Here is an 18446-nt window from a genome sequence, read left to right on the forward strand (position 1 = left end):
AGAGAGCGAGAGAGAGAGGGAGATAGTGAGAAGAGAGTGAAGAGAGAGAGTGAAACTGTGGGAAAGGACTTGCAGGTAAAATGTGTTCTTGGTATGTATTCCTGGGTATGTGGGGGCGAGCGAGGTCTGTGCTTGGATGGGGCGAGTGACAGAATGATGATGGGGGCGGATCACAGCCAAAAGCTGTTTCTTTAAGGTGGAAAGGGTTGATTGATTAACAGTTGGAAGCCCCTCAGGGTAAACTCACCTGGTTTGTGCTTCCTGTGCTTTGCTCACGTGTCGCCTTGGCCCCAATTCCTCAAACTGTTCAGGATTTCACGCCTCTTCCAACAACTATGTCTTACCGGTTTGAGTCACGTTTACACTGAGTGATCAGTTTACTAGATACACCTGCGCCATCGCCCGCAATCTAAATACAACCTCCTGCAATAACACACAACTTTGTGTAGCCTGTAATTTAGACTTTTTGTGACAGCACAGTTGAGTTTTTGTGGCGTTGGTGGTATAGTGGTTAGCATAGCTGCCTTCCAAGCAGTTGACCCGGGTTCGATTCCCGGCCAACGCAGTAAACTTTTCAGCATATTCCGGACGGGCTGAATACACTTTTATCTTATCTTTGACACCTTGCAGTAAAATGCCATTTCTCTTTCTGGATAATGACACCAAAAGTGATTTGTCTTTGCACCTCAAAGCTGCAACTGCATGTTCAAATTGTCTTTGTTGTTGAGTCTCACATTGAGCTCATTTTGTCACTTTTGTCTCACTTATATGTCATAAAATCAGATAGATACAGACACTTATAAGTTATGATCATAAGTCCATCAATCAATCTTTTACAGGCACATCCAACAATGAAATGATTTACCCTTGTAGTGGTGCTGTTTTATACATTTACATATACATTTACAAGTAAAGCCGGGCATTCCGCTTTGCTTCCGGCTTCCTGTCGCATCCCGTGTCACTGTTCTCATGTTATCACTCGAAAATCAACACTGACCAACTCAGTCGATCAACGAAATAAACACAGACTGCCCGTGACTGAAAGCCTTAACTTGCTGATAAAGACACTAATGATTATAGTTTGAATTTTAGAGACCTTTAAACCGGCTCTTGCAAAACCTCCCCCAGCACAGGTAATCCAAGTGTAAGACAGTTAATGGATCCAGGGGGAACTTGTTTTCCGGAGGGTTTCATTAGTGAATGATGGGCCTTCTGCACTTACACAGCTGTGCATGGGCTTGACAGACAACCGCACAAACAATGACTAATCCTCTGAAATGCCTGGAGGAGCACATTACCACCTCATTTACAGTTCTGGATGTGTCAGCGTTTGTCTGGTTGATTGACCATTCCACTGCGAGGAAATGAGGATCTACCAGCCGGAACAGTTGAACAGCTGACTGAGCTGTCACGTGACCGAACGCTGCAAAGACAGCATTCTCAAGTTTGAGCAAGAGGGGATTATCCATAAGTGACAGTCTACGCTTTGAAACGTACATTCCCTTCTTAAGCATTTGTGTGCTAGACTTACCAGATGAGGTGAACGTTCCACTGCACCCTGTGACTTCGATAGACTGCGATGCCACGTGCAATGTGCAGCTATCACACACAGTACAGAGTGACTTCTATATGTACTCACCTGCACACGGGGGTGAGACACGCCCATCAATACAAACCTTGGCAAGCGTTTGGGCCTTAAAGAGACGATGCCTCAATGCAAAATGTCCTGTTGTCTGTTTCTATGAATTCCCTTTAATAAGAATAGTGAGTGAGTGAGTGAGTGAGTGAGTGAGTGAGTGAGTGAGTGAGTGAGTGAGTGAGTGAGTGAGTGAGTGAGTTAGTTAGTTAGTTAGTTAGTAAGTTAGTTAGTTAGTTAGACGTTACATCATCAAATACCAGAGCGACCATATGTACTTAAATCCCACTTTCATTTACACTCTGGAACTCTAACTGCTTTGCCCTGATTACATAGACGCTGCAGAAAGGTGCATTGTAAAAACTTTTATGTATAAGTCAAACCTAAAGGAACAATAGTGTGTTTGTGTGGGTCTCGTGGAGCAGCAGTGGTGAGCGGCAGAGGAAGACTGGCCTGAACAGAAGTTGTTGTGCGAGTTAAAAAGGAATGCAAAGTGTTTGCAAAGATATTAGATGAAGCTGGCAGAACATTCTCCGTCTTTGGCTGTGAAGTTGCGCTGAGGACGCCAAGGCCCTGTTTCTCCAGCGAGGCCCCAGTACTACACCGCAACAGAATGCTGCATAACACACACACACACACAAACACACAAACACCGGACGGAAACTTGCACACACACACACAGGCTGTGTCGCCAGATACACGCAGGCAAATGAAGTCACTGTGTGAAATTTGTTTCATTAGCATGTTGTGGTTACATAACACCGACAATAAGAGGCTTGTGACAAATCAGCATCCTACCAATAATATCTTGTTTGGTTGATAACATAATGCTTTATGAGACGTGACACAAAGCTGCAATGTTACGTAAAAGGATTCAATGAAAGGTAAGAATTGTATGAAAAGGAGGAATAATATCATAAATCCATTAACATATTATTGTTTTTAAGATTATCATTAATTTTATTACTTTAATAGACAGGAAGAGAATCTGAAAGGAGCAACCATCATCATCGTCACGCATCATGTTACCTACAAATGAGTTTTACAAAAGCATTTTAATCTGATGCTCATATTCGGCATTTGTTTTCTTTAAGCAGCTCAAAGACTGGAATTTGTCCAACCGTGCAAATAAGAGATGAGAGCATGGAGAACTGACGAAGAGTTGTCTAAATCTGGATGCTATGATGATCTCACAGCGTCAACACAACTATCCTGTATCCTCAAATGAATCCTGAGCAGTGTTTGGGAATGTTGTGAGGCTCTAGTGATGCATGTTAAACTGGTCACTCAGCCTCTGGATGGCTGAATGCTCCGACACAGCGTTTTTCATTTTCCATGCATCGGAGAAAGCACAGAGGCTGACGCGGGCAAACACACACACTCCCACACACACGCACACACACACACACACACACACACACACACACACACACACACACACACACACACAGTGAGAGCGAGAGAGTGACATGCAGGCACTACAGTGGCACTAAGGTCCTGGAAATCTGCTGACATGTTTGCTTCTACCAGGCGGCATTCAGTCTGTGGTGCTGCAGAGCGCGTCAACTGTTACAACGCCAGTAATGGAACTCCTCGCCCAGGGGTGACCGGAGGACAGCGCTGTCCATACAAGCAGCCATTTACACCCATAAAGCGGAAAGTGTCATTCATCAGAGTTGTCCACTGTATCGACAACATGGTATTGTCTATAAACGGTAATAAACACACGTGAAATTGTCGATGCTGCCCTTTTCTTTGACCTAAACATCCGTACAAACAATTCTAAAAACTCTGTGAGGGGAGGCCATGTTTATTTTTGTTCAGGCTTGTGGCCGGCTAGACAAACTAAATAAAAAAAGGGAGGAAACGGTGAGAGAGGGATGAAATAGTGATGAGAAGAGATGGGAAGAGCACTCTCCTCCTCCTCACTCCCCGCTGCGGATTATCCCGCCCTGTCTGGTCTCATCCTCCTCGTCTCCATCTCTCTCCCTCGCTCTTTCCCTCTCTCTCTCGCCCTCATCCGACACACTCCGCTCTGGTTCTTCTCCCGTATCGCGCATCCTTGTTTTTTCCACTGCTTGGCAGCAGGCGAGACACTGCCTGGAGGGTGAGAGACGTAGAGAATGTGCAAGAGAGATAGACAGACTGTGAGAGTGAGAAAGAAAGTGTGAGGGTGAGAGAGAGAGAGAGCGAGAGAGAGATGAACACTCTCTCCCAGCTCGTTGTATAAAGCCATCAGTGTCCCTGTTAAGCCTTCGCCGTCTGTCCTCCTCACCCTCTGTCTAGTTATCAAAGTGTTTATTCAGGCTGCCATTGTTTCCTCAGAGAGAAACTTGCATTCACACAAGGACAGTGGGTGCAACTGAAAATGAAAAGACATTTTGGGGGGGAAAGGCACCCCTGCTTCATACACACACACACACACACACACACACACACACACACACACACACACACACACACACACACACACAAGTCAGTGGGAGGGTATGAAGGCTTCCATGCCAGTGAGTGAGGTTGGTGAGGTGGCGCAGGAATGGAGCGAGAGGCCTCTTTGGACACTGCCCCTGCTGATTGAGATGTACCCCACACAGGCAAACCCCATTCTAGGGTGGATCTGGGGCGCAAACACCCCCTTAGCCTCCGGGGCGCGCCAGTCTGAGTCAAGAGCCTGCTGGGAAGCAGCGTGTGGGGGGATGAACTTGACGTGCCGCTGGCCACAATCTAAAGGATCCTGAGAGAGAGAGAGTGGTTGGGACATGAATTGGGACGGGAATGGGGTACCGATCGGTGCCAGTGTTGCCCGGGTTACGGGCAGAGGGAAGAGGCATGACATTCTCTGGCTCTGTTTTTTTTGTGGAATCATGACAAGGACAAAGATGCAGCGATGCTGTCTGCTGGAGTGTCGCTACATCGCTGTGGGGATGCTGCTATCCTCCCACTTTGGTGTCTTCACTGAGTCCTTTGATGATCAGCGCACACACACACACACACACACACACTAACACACACACACACACACACACACACACATTACCATCCACGCATACACACATTGCAGGCACAGGCATACTGTATGAAGACAGTGAAAAGTCTCCCACACTGTTTTGGCCTCTCTACCGTTTTCCTTTGATGCTAGAAGAGGCACACACACACACACACACGCGCACACACACACACTCAGATTACATTGTAAGTGAAGCTGGTCAGTAATGTCTGGCAATTGGTCCTATTCAGTTGCTTTTATGATGGCCTAATCACAATAGTTTGAGAAATTACCGCCGAGCCGACAGATTGATTGTATGTGCAGTGAGGTGCAGTGTGTGAGCTATTACGCCGCTCTGGTTTGTGTTAGGCCTCTGTGCTCGGGAGAGAGAGAGAAGGCCGTTACTGTACCGTGAGCTGCCGAGGTGTTCTGGTATCCATTTGGTTGAATCAGCACTGATGACTGAAGTGAACAGAGAGAGAGGCGGCTCGCTCAGATAACTACTGCTCTTCCCCTGATCAAACAAAACCACCAGCAGAGACCTCTGCCGTTCTCTCGCTCGCTCCATTATCTGGGCCCTCTCTCGCTTTCTCTCCTCTCTCCCCTCCTCTTTAACCTCCTTCTATCCTTCCTTTCCCTCTCTTCGTTCTGCCTTCCCCCCCTCCGTGAACGGATATGTTCCTGTCTCTCCCTCGCTCTTCTTTAATTACCCTCTGCCATTCGCAATCAGCGTTTTTTCAAATACCCACAATTTCCACTGTCACTGGAGAGATAAAGAGAGAAGAGAGAGGAGGAGACGATCAGAGGAGAAATGATCCGTGATTCATCAACTTGTAAAGAGAAAGCGGAAGCATTTCCCCCCCCCCTCTCTTTTTAAGGCATCGGAATGATTCAAGTGGAACTTTAAAAAGAGGCGTTCAGGCTCCCCAGGTGGAAATGTTATACCTGTGCGTGGATCTAGAGTGACACGAGGAGGGATGAGAGGGATCAAAGGCGCTCTGGGGGTAGAGGAGCCCAGACAATCACCTTAAAACAGATAATTGGCCAGCGTGGGGTTTATAATGGAGCTGTCAAAGGACTCCCTTTTCACTGCTCAATGGTATGTGCGCGTGGGTGTGTGTGTGAGTGTGTGTGTGCGCGCTTCTGTGTGTGAGCGCATATGTTTCTTGCTTGTGTGAAGACGTGCTTTTAACCCACGCACTAAAGGTCAGGGTCAAGGCCTCTAGGTGCCTTTAGGGGCGGGGCTCAAGAGCGTGAACGTTGTAAGAAGTGTTAACTGTATTTAAGAGCATGTGTGCGGGTGAAAAGTAGGACAAAATCAGGACGATGGTCGCCTCTAATTGGGCTAAAATTCAAACTGAGGAAAAGAAAACTAGAAAGGTGGTATTTTATTTATCTCCAGGTTGAAGAAAGTCTTTATTGACCCCTGCAGTTCCACATACATGTAGTAATTGCCTTCGTAGATCAATAAAGGAATGTTGTTAAGTCATGCTGTGAGTGATTTCTTTCAATAACATAAGTTGATAAAGTTGCCGATGTGTTCTTTAGTAACTTTAACAACCACAACCCAAAAGTAAGCGTCAACTTCTGCTCTAAGGCTCGGTTAGATGTCCGCTGTTGTCCCATAATGCAATGCTTCTTATATTTGTTATGAGTACACAGCAGCAAATGTGTTTTTGTACACTATTGCTTAAAAAAATCCGCACTGCATAGTATGAGCATGTGTGTGTGTGTGTGTGTGTTTTATTCCTCTGGGACGCAACATTTCTTCAGAGGTTCCCTTGTACTTTGTTCCCTGCAACCTATCAGTAGTCTAGAAGGTTTGATGAAGATAGAGGGATAAATGGAGGTGGGGAGAGCAGAGGGAAAAGAGCGGAGAGCGGAGGAGAAGAGAGGACGGGCAGAGGAGATTGACGGTCTTAATCCGTCCCTGGTGGCCTGGCTTCCCTTCAGCACAACAGGTCCCATAATTACCCCCTCTCCTCTGGCAGCTCACACTCACAGCTCTAGCAGCAGGGGACTCGCTAATACTCTTCATCCTCATTACACACACACACACGCACACACATACACACACACACACACACACACACACACACACACACAGTCTGGTCTTGGAGCTGTCCTGAGACGGTGACACGCAGCATGAGGGTAGACAGAGGAGGACAGTGTGGTCGCTGTAACCCTCGTCCAAAAAAACCGTAAGAAAATCGTCCGTCTGGCAGGAGGTGAAGTCGAGCGGCGGTCGGGGTCGGCTGCATTTATTCCTCTGTCTCCTCCTGTCTGTCTGTCGGCCTCTCTCCGCCTCTGTGTGCAATTCACCTAATTAACACAGACGCACACACACACACACAGCCAAGAGCGGGTTTGGCGGGAAAAAGCTAACAACGGTTACGCTATGACAGAAAACATGGATGGATGTGTGTATGCAGTGCGTGGGTGTAATTAAAGGTTTGTTTGTGCACGTCTGAACCGCAGCGGAGTGGCGTGTAAATACCTCTCCGCTCTGGAACTTGTGGGACTCCATTGATAGGGCCATGTGTTACATTATGCAACATCCGGATGAGACGCGGGCAAAAACCTGCTTCGCCCACTTCTGGTTGTGTTAATATTGATGAAGAGCTAAGACAGCATCTCTGCTCACAAAGTGGAATTCTAGGTCGTCCTCATATTCCAGCTATGCCCCCAGCTGACCTACGAAAGGAACATTTGCAACCACAGTCCTGCCTCCACAATACACGAGGCATGACGGACAACAGAAGTGCTGATTGTGCATTATCTGGATTCCTATCAGGGTGCAATGAGGATTTCAGCAAATCAGAACAAATTCTACAAGATAACAGAGATTTCTATCAATGTCGATCCTGAATTTTGACAAGTTAATATAAGAACCCGAGCAGGAAAACAATCAAGACTAATATGTCATCAAATTCCTTTCTTCAGAGTCTCATATTCTGGTGTGATTATGGATTTTGTTCGTGTTTTGCTAGACTGCAGCTCGCTGGCAGCGACGCGCTCGAGTGGTTGCAACGCCAGGAGGAAAAAAACTGTTTTAATAACGATCCCTGAGGTTGTTATTTACTGAATGTTACAAGGAAAAGGGAATTAGAGGTACTGAGAGAGAGAGCGCGAGACAGAGAGAGAGAGAGAGAGAGAGAGAGAGAGAGAGAGAGAGAGAGCTGAAGCCCCCCCTTGCAACACACTGATGCACCTTCTCTAAGATGTTCTTATGTGTAATGGAGCGACTATAAAGGGCCGCTCAGCACATTAATAATACATTAGTGCTGTCTGGGCTTGGTAGCTGCTAAATAGCTTACCAACATGATGTAATGACTCATCCTGGAACATTCAGCTACATTGTGCACTTCCGGCCTCAATCATCTTCCCGATAGTTGTGTTTCTATCCTGGATCGGAGGTGCAGGTTCTTCCATCAGACATGTTTTTTATTTATTATTATTTTATGTAGCTTATTTTCTACATCTTCTTCACAGAGGGAATAATGTTCAGCGGGGGATTAAGTGTTATTTTCTTCTTCTTTCTTCATTTTCTATTGGTGACATGAATTCATTTTGAACATTTTTGTAAACAGAAATCATGGCAATTATTAATTGATGTGTTGTTTGGGTGGTGTCGGCAAAGTAACAGATTTCATACATGAATAATTAATCTATGAAAAGACAAAATGACAGTTTCATTGTTTTGCTGAGGTTGTGTTTGTTTTCATTCGATCCAGGGTTAAATTGTGTTGTGGTGTTGATAACATTGTTATGTAACGTCTCATTTGCATATCAAGGCAAATAGTTGAGATTTTTTTTCCGCGAGTGAAGCGAACCAAATCAAATCCATCTCTCAGACTGAGGGTAGCTCTGGGGTCAGAGGTGAAGATGGTTGTGTGCATGTGTGTGTTTGTGGTTGGGTGTTGAGGGATGTGGACTGAAAATAGGTAAAACTTCTCACCAGACAGTTCGATTGTATTGTGATCTTTATTTCATCATGTGAAGACAAAAGTCTTGCAGGACAAACTGTTGCTGTGACAACTTGTCTTCCAGCAGTTTGTTTCATCTGTGATCATGGATCAGATCCTCCAGCTCTCCCACCCTCGTCACCATCATTCTGTAACTCTGTTACTTCTGGATAAGATAACCATCCTCAGTTACCCAGCCAACCCTCCCCTCCTCCGCTCCACCCACCTCAACCAACCATGACCCCCCCATGGGGGTCATACAATGACTGTCATGCATATCATTATTGGTGGGGGCCCTCCTTCCCCTCTGGGGGTCCGCTCATTGACCTCCTGACAAAGGATGAAAGTGTCCCGTCCGGGGGAGGGGGCTGGCCTGGCCGAGGTCGGGGTGAAGAGCCCTGCGTCCTCCTCCGGGTCGGGATAAGACCCAGCAGGGCTTTCTTCACGCTAATAGGCACGACCCCTGAACCCCACACAAAGAGCATCACTTCAGGAGCCATGGGCACTCAGTGTGGGAGAGCAAAGAGGAACCAATAGGAGCAGGCTGGGGGCTCTGGTGCCTTTCAGAGAGTCGGACCACTGACTTTACAGAGGAAAGAAACAAGAGAGCAGGAGAAAGAAGAAAGTTGAGGGGAGAGAGAGAGCAGATAAGGGGACGATTTGGTGTTCTTGTTTAGGGAAAAGGGCTTGTTGCAAAAGTTCAAAGGGCTTCTCTCTTAGAGGAGGGGGTCTCCTTTTCCTGCTTTTCTTCTCATACTTTTCCTCTTTCTGTATGTGAACGCTCGTCCCTGGAGGGATTACTGTGCCTTTCAGAGGCCTCCTTAATCACTTGTTGCTGCTGTGTTCACGCTGGTGTTAATGCGTACATTTGTGTTCATGTGTGTTTATCAGTGCGTACCTGTGTGCATGCACTGTACGTCCAACATGTGTGAGCGTGTACATGCAGGCACACGGTCCCTCAAATCACCTCTAATGTGACCTTTGAAGTTGCAGGGTGGAGACTCAAACATCTAATCTAATCTGAATGTAATTGTAGAAACGTTACGTCGGCTCCATATTTGAAGGACAGTGAGCTAAAAGCAGCTTCAACACACTCATAACACACAGCGCAGTGTGATAACCGCAGTGTTTGGTGTGTTTGCCGTGACTTCCTGAAATGTTGTGATTTTCTCTGTGAAGTGTGTCTCCACTACAACTTCCCACAATGCCCTGCTGTGTGCCTGCGTCGCTGCCTGCCACATCATTTGGCTCTGGTGAATTGAAACAGATGTTATTGAATTCCTTAATGACTAAATTTCCTCTCCGTTTGACCTCTGACCCTTATCCGTATGGGACACGAGGCAAGGTACAGGGACAACGTTTGCGATTTTTGAATGACGTTGAAAAATATAAACGAGCTTCTATCAACACACACCGCTCACCAACAGTATTTCCTTAAACCTGTAATATTTGTAAGTCAGACACCAAACAAAACAAAAACAAACAGATGTGCTGATGAAAACAGGAGATGGGTGAACGCTGCAAACCACCACGTCCATTGAACGCAGCTTTGTTTATCTTTGAATCCTACAATATGATCAAAAGTTACACCCCGACACATGGTGCTAACTGCCGAGCATCTGAGAGCCTGTGAGCCTGTGAAGTGTGTGTGTGTATAGACAATACAAAGCTATTTAGACATTTAAAGCAGTGCTGGTAGCTGCTATGGACAACTACACACGCACACACACACTTTTGTAGTTTTCACTAACAGTTCTACACGTGGTGAGAGTTTTGGTTTGCCCTGGGTCACACGTGCCAATGCATGCATTCAGGATATGAAGCCGTTACGACATGCATGTGTTGGTGTTATGTTGGTTTAACAGGTTTTGGGTGGGGGGGTACAGTAAGGGTCTGTGGAGTGTGAGCACAGAGGAGCTGCGGTGGGGTCTAATGTGGGAACCAGAGGCCCCTCCTGGCCTCCTTGTTTCAGCTCTGTTGATCAGAGGGGAGAGGGTGTGTGTGTGTGTGTGTGTGTGTGTGTGTGTGCGTGGAGGGGGGGGGGGTACTGTACCTGCGGGGAGCTGGTGAGTGTATGCGTGTGTATGCGTGTATGGGGTGGAGGGGTAGGGGGTGGTATGGTATAATCCACCCACAATGCCTCTCTCTCTCCATTCTCCCTCCCCTCCCACTCCACCTTCAGCTTTCAGTGTGACAGGTCCCAAACAAAGCTCTCAGCCACACACACACACACATACACACACTACCGCACCGCCGCCCCAATCACGGAGTAATGGATAGGCAGGGAAAAGCGAGGGAAAGCAGCGGAGAGTGAGGATTTCAAATCAAACCCAGACTGAAATGCCCCTCTCTGTTGTTGACAGTGGCGTGAGGGCGTCCAGCCATGGTGTCTGTAAAGTGGGACCGTGTAAAGTGGGACCACTTTGGGACGAGCTGTAGCAGAAGATGACGCTTTCGACAAGATGTGTGTGTAGAAGTGATACGTCCTCCACTTTGTTTCTTGGGAGACAAACTGCGAGGAAAGAAGAGGGTGTCACACACCTGAATGCACACCATCAATAATGACACCGCCACCATCTCAACACACACACATTTACCACATGAACACCTCTGTATACATAGTAGAATTTGAATGTGATCATTTTTTACCTGCAGGCTTCATTGTTGCTCTGTTCCTCAGGGAGCTCTCACCTGTGGAGTTAATCTCCATCACAGCTGTAATGAATGAGATCTTAATGAAGGAGCTGAGACTCTGCTTCAGGTCATTAGCCTTTGGGCAGAGATTCCGCCGCTAAGTGCTACTCTCCCCGCGCTTGTTACGCACCTTTTAGCATGTCTGTGAAAATCAGAGACAAATTAAGCGGTCATTTGAAACAACACACTGTTCATGAGTCAATTAACATTCCTCAGTTCTCCCTCCTGGCTGAGTCAAGTTTGATGTCGGCGGCGAAACACTCAGCTGTGAATAATTAGCCGCTAATCAGCCAATATTGGTACTTGTGTTTCTTTTAGCACCCGTTTTGTTTAGCTACGGCTCATGCACAGCGTTGCTAGGTGTCAATTAACCGTTTAGATGTCTGGTTTTGTATCTTGATTTGTTATATTATTCATTTATAGTAGATTCAGCTTCATCTATGACATAAAAACACCACTTGCCTGTTATAAGCTCCAATTTAAGAGGTTATGTTTTCACCCATCAGTCTGTTTGATGATGTTATGATAGAAAGTAATATATGACAGACTACCAACAGGTGTCATTGAGCCCAGATTCAGATATTGATCTCCAATATTGAACATAAAACATACAACTACCCCCAATGTAAAGCTAAAACCCTAATCAGACAGTAAATTAATGAGGTAACCGCTCTATTTACAGGCAGTAGTCTATGGTAGTCGCTATATTTTGTCTCGAAAAGTCTGGAGTTGCTATCTTCCTTAATCTCACTGGTGATCTAATCTGAGAAGCTGGATCTAAATAAATTTTGAAACCATTTTTTTTGCCCTATGAAGGAGTCCAAACTGCGATTTTTTGCATTTGGCACAATTGAAATTTGCTGTGAGACCAAACTCGCTGTGGCTGTGGGCTCTGTCATAGAGAAGACACGGCAATCTGATTCTCGGAGATGTCCCCCTGAGAGACATTTACCTTCCTAATAGGGCTATTGTCAATTCAGACGGCAATAAAATGGCAGTACCAAATGTGAGTGGTGCAGTAAAGTCACCATGTCGTACATTTACCGTCCAAATAGGGTTTTATGATTCAGATCGGGAAGAATGTTGACCTATTTTCAACACTAATAGATGAAGATATAGATCCAGCAGGAGATGTTGTCCACCACGTAACTGTAAAATGAATTGAAATGTCTTTTGTGGACTTTTAGGACAGTTTATTCTGTGTTTGTAGTGTATTGTGCCTATTAAGTCATAACATAACAGGGAAGAGAGAGAAAAGAAGAAACAATCCAGATATAAAAATGTCCAATTGTACATGTGCTCGTCTCCCTGTGAGATACTGGACACACACACACACACACACACACACACACACACACACACACACACACACACACACACACACACACACCAACATGGCCTGGAAGAGTGTTATGTCAAGTACCTCCCATCATGCTTTGTTCCTGTGCAGTGAAGTGAGTGAAGCGAATGGCAATTCTTCACTCGCCCTCCACCGCACCCCCACCCCCCCCACCTCCAACCCCAACTTTCATCCTCTCCTCTCTCCTTTTCTTCCTCACCCCATCCTCCATCTCCTCACTGCGGAGCTGCACTAATCCGTATTGAGGAAGCAGCCCCCCCCCCCCCCCTCGAACCTCCACCCCCCTCCAACCAACCACCACCTACGCCGCCCCCCCACCCGGCCCCAGGTCCTTCCTCTACACCTTAACGGCCTCCCCATTCCTCTTTCTACTTTCACACTTTTCACTCTCATTCACTCCCCCTCCGCTTCACCCCCCGTCCACACACACATTCAACTCCACTTCCTATTTCCTCCATATTTCAAAAATTCGAATCACCGGATTGATCCCTTTCTCTCGCCGCCTGACAATCACTGAGCATCGGAGGGCTTTGCTCTGACAGACCCCGCCCCCCCCCCCTCCTTTCCTACATTTCTATCCACTGTACCGATCAATCAATCTCACTTTCTTGCATTCCATCTCTCTTCTCCAGCATCCTTCTGTCGTGGACAAAGCAGGCTCCCATTATTTCGCCCCCCACCGCACCCCACAGCCTTCGGCTTCCGACCGGGCCCGGCCGGTTAATCTTCCCGAGGCGTTCAGTGTCTAACTGCACCCCCCCTCCTCCCCCCACTCCTCCCGATGCCAGCAGACAAAGAGAGGGCTCCCTAATTCTCCCTTTCTCTCCTTTACCCTCATCCACCATCACACCCCCCTCGCCCCCCCAACACCACCTACATTCTCCATCCACAGGGCCCCAGAACCAGCGGAAAGGCTTTGAAGAAGGGGCACACCTCCCTCAACATGCCCCCCCCCCTCCACCTCCACCACCCTCCTCTGCCGTCCATCCTTCTTGTACCCCCACATCCCTCAAAAAAGAAGAAAAAACTGCACCACCAAGGCTGTCAGGGTGGCCCTTCCTTCTCCCCCCCCCACGCCCCTCACCCCACCTTTGTTGGGTCCTGTGTACCCCGGTTTACATACCCCCAGAAATCTAGCATCTACGTCCCGTCCCCCCTCCACCTCTGACTCCCCCCACCCAGCCTGTGAAAGACCGACCTGCTCAAGAATGTTGTTTTTAGTTCCTTCCTTTTCTCATTGAGAGGGTGATTGGTGATGTGCCCGGTTTTGTTGCCTGTATCAATGGTGCCACTTGATGACAATTTGGCGGGCGAGACGGCCATTTTTAATCGGACGTTAATTTATTGAGCTCACCCTTACTGCCGTGACTTTGGTTAAAGGAACGAGTAGGGTGTTGTGTAGCTTTTTGTTCCTTGTTTTGTTGGGGAGTGTGGCTAACATTAATAGTGTGTAGCTATAGTCCCTCTTTATAGAGGCCTCCAGCAGCAGAAGTGATCCTTGGAGGAGAAGCACTAAGACCCTGCATTCTGTGAAGGACCTGAACGCATCGCACAACACCTGCATCAGGGCCAGAAGTCACTTGGTGAAGGAATTTCATTGAACCCACTCCTTTATTTACACAAAATACATTTACAATAAGTTAAAGAGGCCTGTTTGAAACTTTCATTAGGTAAAGTTGTACCAGGACTGTAGGTTAAGACCATAAAAGTGCATTCCTTTCTGCTGAATCAGAGGAATATGCCGACACAAACCCATATCTTTGAAGCTTGGCGCTCTTTTTTTATTACTTTCTCTTCGGTTACTTCAATTTGTTATTATTATTTTTGTTGCTACTTCATAAAAATGATCTATAACCGATAATGTCCACCGACATCTCCCATGCTGATACCATCAATTGTAAAGCTGGGAATCCTGTATGTGGGTGTGTGTGGGAACGGACCTCTGTGCTGCTTAAGCAAGAGTAGCTGTAAAAAAAAATTGCGCAATTTGCACATTTGTTGACTACACATTGCAACATTTTGTTTATTGTGTGTTATTTGGTGTATTATGTCTTTGGCCATCTGTGGGAGATGAACACTGGATACCTGATACACGATCTCGCTGTATTAATTAATTCACCACACTGGATTTATAGTAGCCTGGCAAACTTGAAACCCGACCTTGAACCATGACTAAACAATCACCGCGGCTCGTCTGCCTCTCCATCTTTGCTTTATCACAACACGTGCACCCTACTAAAACTGTGTGTGTGTGTGGTGTGGGTCTTGGTCTGTCTGTATCCCTCTTTTATTGATGCTGGTGGCAATCTTTTCAAGTCAAGTCCTCTGCCACATTCCAAAATCCATTGCCAGTCAACGGGGGGAAAAGCAGTTTTGCGGCATGTGTGGGTGGATACCTGGGTGAATGGCATGTGCACAGCTGGAAAAATGATCCTACTTCAAACGGCGGTATGAATCAGAGAGGTATCACTAACACCACCCACTCAAAAGCAATAAAACCAGTGACGGGTGGGGCTCTGAGTGTGCGTTGTATAAGTGTGTGTGTGTGTGTCTTTTACAAGAAATCAAGGCTCTTAGAAGAAGTAAAACGAAAGCGACGAGGGCGATTTTGGAGAACATTAACAGAACAATCACCGCTGCTTACATGAATAGGTGATTGTCCCGCATGGAAGGATCAATAGCACCGGATTATTTGTGAGACTGGAGGTCGGCCTGATTGAGTTTCGGGCCACTCAACCTTGCAGCAATTGTACCAGTTATGTAATGGACATGCTTGTAAGTGCAGCTGAGGTATGTGCAGGGGATTTACATAGATTGGGGTGCAGGCTACTAGAGGGCTGGGGGCCCCCAGTCAAATAAGACAAAAAAGAGGGCAGGATATGAAGTCAGAACTTGAAAATTCCACCTTTGTGAGTAATATGGGCCCCAAGCTTTCACTGGATTCACAGGAGATAAAGGAATCTTTTGAGAAGATTGCATCAAGCTTATACAATTATTTCCAAATATTGATTTATAGTATAGTCAAAGCAATATCTATGCTTTAGCTATGGGAATTACATACAGACAAATCTAATCACTTGTATTATGATGGCAACATCAAAAGACAATGCTGGCCCTTCCTTTTGTTCTTATCTTATCATTTGGCACCAACTGAATAGTACGGGAACAAGGGACGGTCAAAAGCTTTATTGCTTATTGTGTTGACTAACGGAAGCTACAGAAAATGAAAGAGAAACGAGTGTGTGTGTGAGAGAGAGAGGAGTGAGACAAAGTGGCGCAAAGAGAACTATGCACATACTGCCATACCTTTGCCAAGGAAAGACCAAATTTGTCTTATGCTGATGATATGTGTTTTGATCCAGGACATTGGACGAATCAAGACTCCTGGTCCACAGCCTAACTGCCTTGGTCAGCCACCATGGGGAGATCATGGACATGTTACATAGAGATAGTTGGCATGGGGGTTTGAACCCACAAACCTCCAACTGTGAGGCGATGTTCCCTGTAATAATGACTTAAGTGCTTTATCACATCTGCCAAGGACAGATTTCGCCTGTGCGTCTCACCGGTTAGGAAGTTATTTTTGTGAAAGTTTTGGAACTGGTAAAACCACTTCAAAAGTTTGGTTGAAAACTTTTAAAACAATTTTCTTTCCCTGGATTTTTTTTTCTTCTTGCATTTTTGGCCTCCATCCTTATTGGCCATGGTCGTTTCTTATTTATTCACGAGATTTTGTCCAAAACAGTTTTTAAACAATTTCTGTTTACAATTTGGGGTTGATTATTACAAAACGTACGCAGAGAATGTCTGGACGAAGTTGTTCACAAGTCTTATCTTTGTTTTTTGATTTTTCATACTGTTTTGCTATATTTGGCAGTCAAAGTGAGTGGGCGTGGTTCATTCTTCAAAAAGATTGAATGATACATTATCAGTTATAATAATAAATAAATAAATAATAAATCTATCTTTTACAAACTCAATGGAACCTGATGATGTTGCTATAACAACATCAACGTCTCACTTTTTCCACCAAGTTCCATCAAACGTTTTGAGTTATCATTGATGTGTGAAAACCTGCTGTGTGTGTGAGTGTGTGTGTGTGTGTGTGTGTGATTAAATTACTATTACAACTAGACAAAGCTGTGTTTGCTTTGTCTAATAATCACATATGACAAACGTTTACATTCAAAAACCTGCTTTTGAACAAGCAAACACACCCCTGACACATCAAAGCATGACATCATCAAACCTGTGTGTCTCAGATCATTCAAAGAAACGTGACAGGCCTCAGGACAAACACATTTATAGGGATGAATGCTTCATAGTTGTTCTCCAGGATCAGATGCAAATAGATTCTTACAACTGCCTGTGACTGCATATTGAACCGCAGGCCTCCACAAGAGACACACAAACAATCCAGCCGCTTGAAGCCCGGCTAGTAAAACTGTCACATGGGCTTATATCCTCAAATAGAGGTCTTTCTGCATTGTGTAGGGGCTATAATAGCATTGAGTGTTTTAGAAATATCACCCCTGAAGGTGGGTACGTCTCTGTCCTCGCACCCTGCTGTGCCGTCATTACACAGACATCTGAATTGTCTTGTTATTGCCCTTTTATCTTGCAGCAATTAGCTACAGGCCTATAGAGACCTTTAGTAGTGAAACGACTGTGTGTGTGTAAGCAGAGGCACCAAATAACAAATCCTTGAGTGTGTAACATTTGGCAGTGTTGTGTGACCTTTAACATGCTCTATCAAAAGTTATGGTTTCATAGTTTTTACAATATTTGTCTGTCAAAGTAACCAGAATTTCTTGTTTGTTGTTTTGGGAGGAAGTGAGCCAAGTGGAGGATGCATGGAAGGACCAATCTGACTCCTAGAGGAGCTACACACTCACGCAGCTGCTTACTGGGTAGAGATTACGTAACTAGGATGGTGGAGCATTATTGTGGGGGTGTGTGTGTGGGGGTGTTTTCGCTGGATCCGCTAGGAGTAAGGAAGCAGGAAAGTACATCGCTGTCAGTCTGTCCAAGTACCTGCAGGTCAGGTGAACTGGAAACTGGGATAGGATGTAGGATGGATGGATGGATGGCTGACGGACAGACAGACAGGTGTGTGAATTGATGGGTGGATGGATCTACACACGGTACGGAAGAATAGATGGACAGGTGGAAGAATGGATTGATTTATGGATAGACAGGTGGACAGATGAACCCATAGTGTGCCTCCTACACAACAGATCCAGTCGTTTTCTTCAGACAGCCGCATAGCTTCCCTCGCTTCCTTTGATCGTCTGAGCACGTTTCTGCATTTTACCTTCAATCAGACTTGTCAGAACACATTTTTCCTTTTCCTGGCACCATGCAAATTAACAGTCCTTTGGTACTGTTCGCCCAGAGGGGGCCGTCCCCAATTATAAAGCTCCTTATTATATTTCCTCCATACCTTCATTCTCTGATTTCACCAAAGTTCTTTCATACTTCTCTCCCATTCGTTACAGCTATCGTCCCTGTGAGGCATATTGGACACATAAAACATCCATTTGAAGCTAATCTAAACCTGTTATGTACATAAAATCAGCATTTAATGGCTGCCCACATCTAATCTATAGTGTTCACTCTGAAAGGAGGAATAATTCTGGGCTTTGAGTATGATAAAGAGAGATGGAGGGAGCTGTATGGAGAACCAAGCATGCGTTTCCCATATCAATCAAGGCCTATGGATGGCGAGGCTAGTTAGCGGTCCGTGATTGTTTTGAGGCCCTTGGCTGGGGTTCCAGTGTATCCCTGAGGCCTGTCCCTTTTGCT

At 45.9% G+C, this 18446-nt stretch overlaps 1 non-coding gene across 1 annotated transcript; it reads left to right on the forward strand.

The window, feature by feature from the left end:
* The first annotated feature begins 493 nt into the window (after positions 1-493).
* Positions 494-565, forward strand: trnag-ucc (transfer RNA glycine (anticodon UCC)). The gene has a single exon. It is a non-coding gene; the product is annotated as a tRNA-Gly (tRNA).
* Positions 566-18446: the final 17881 nt, after the last annotated feature.

The sequence above is a fragment of the Genypterus blacodes genome, unplaced genomic scaffold (assembly GCF_046128005.1).
Source record: "Genypterus blacodes isolate CSIRO-AG114 ecotype Tasmania unplaced genomic scaffold, CSIRO-AGI_Gbla_v1 ptg000143l_1, whole genome shotgun sequence".
Lineage (NCBI taxonomy): Eukaryota > Metazoa > Chordata > Actinopteri > Ophidiiformes > Ophidiidae > Genypterus > Genypterus blacodes.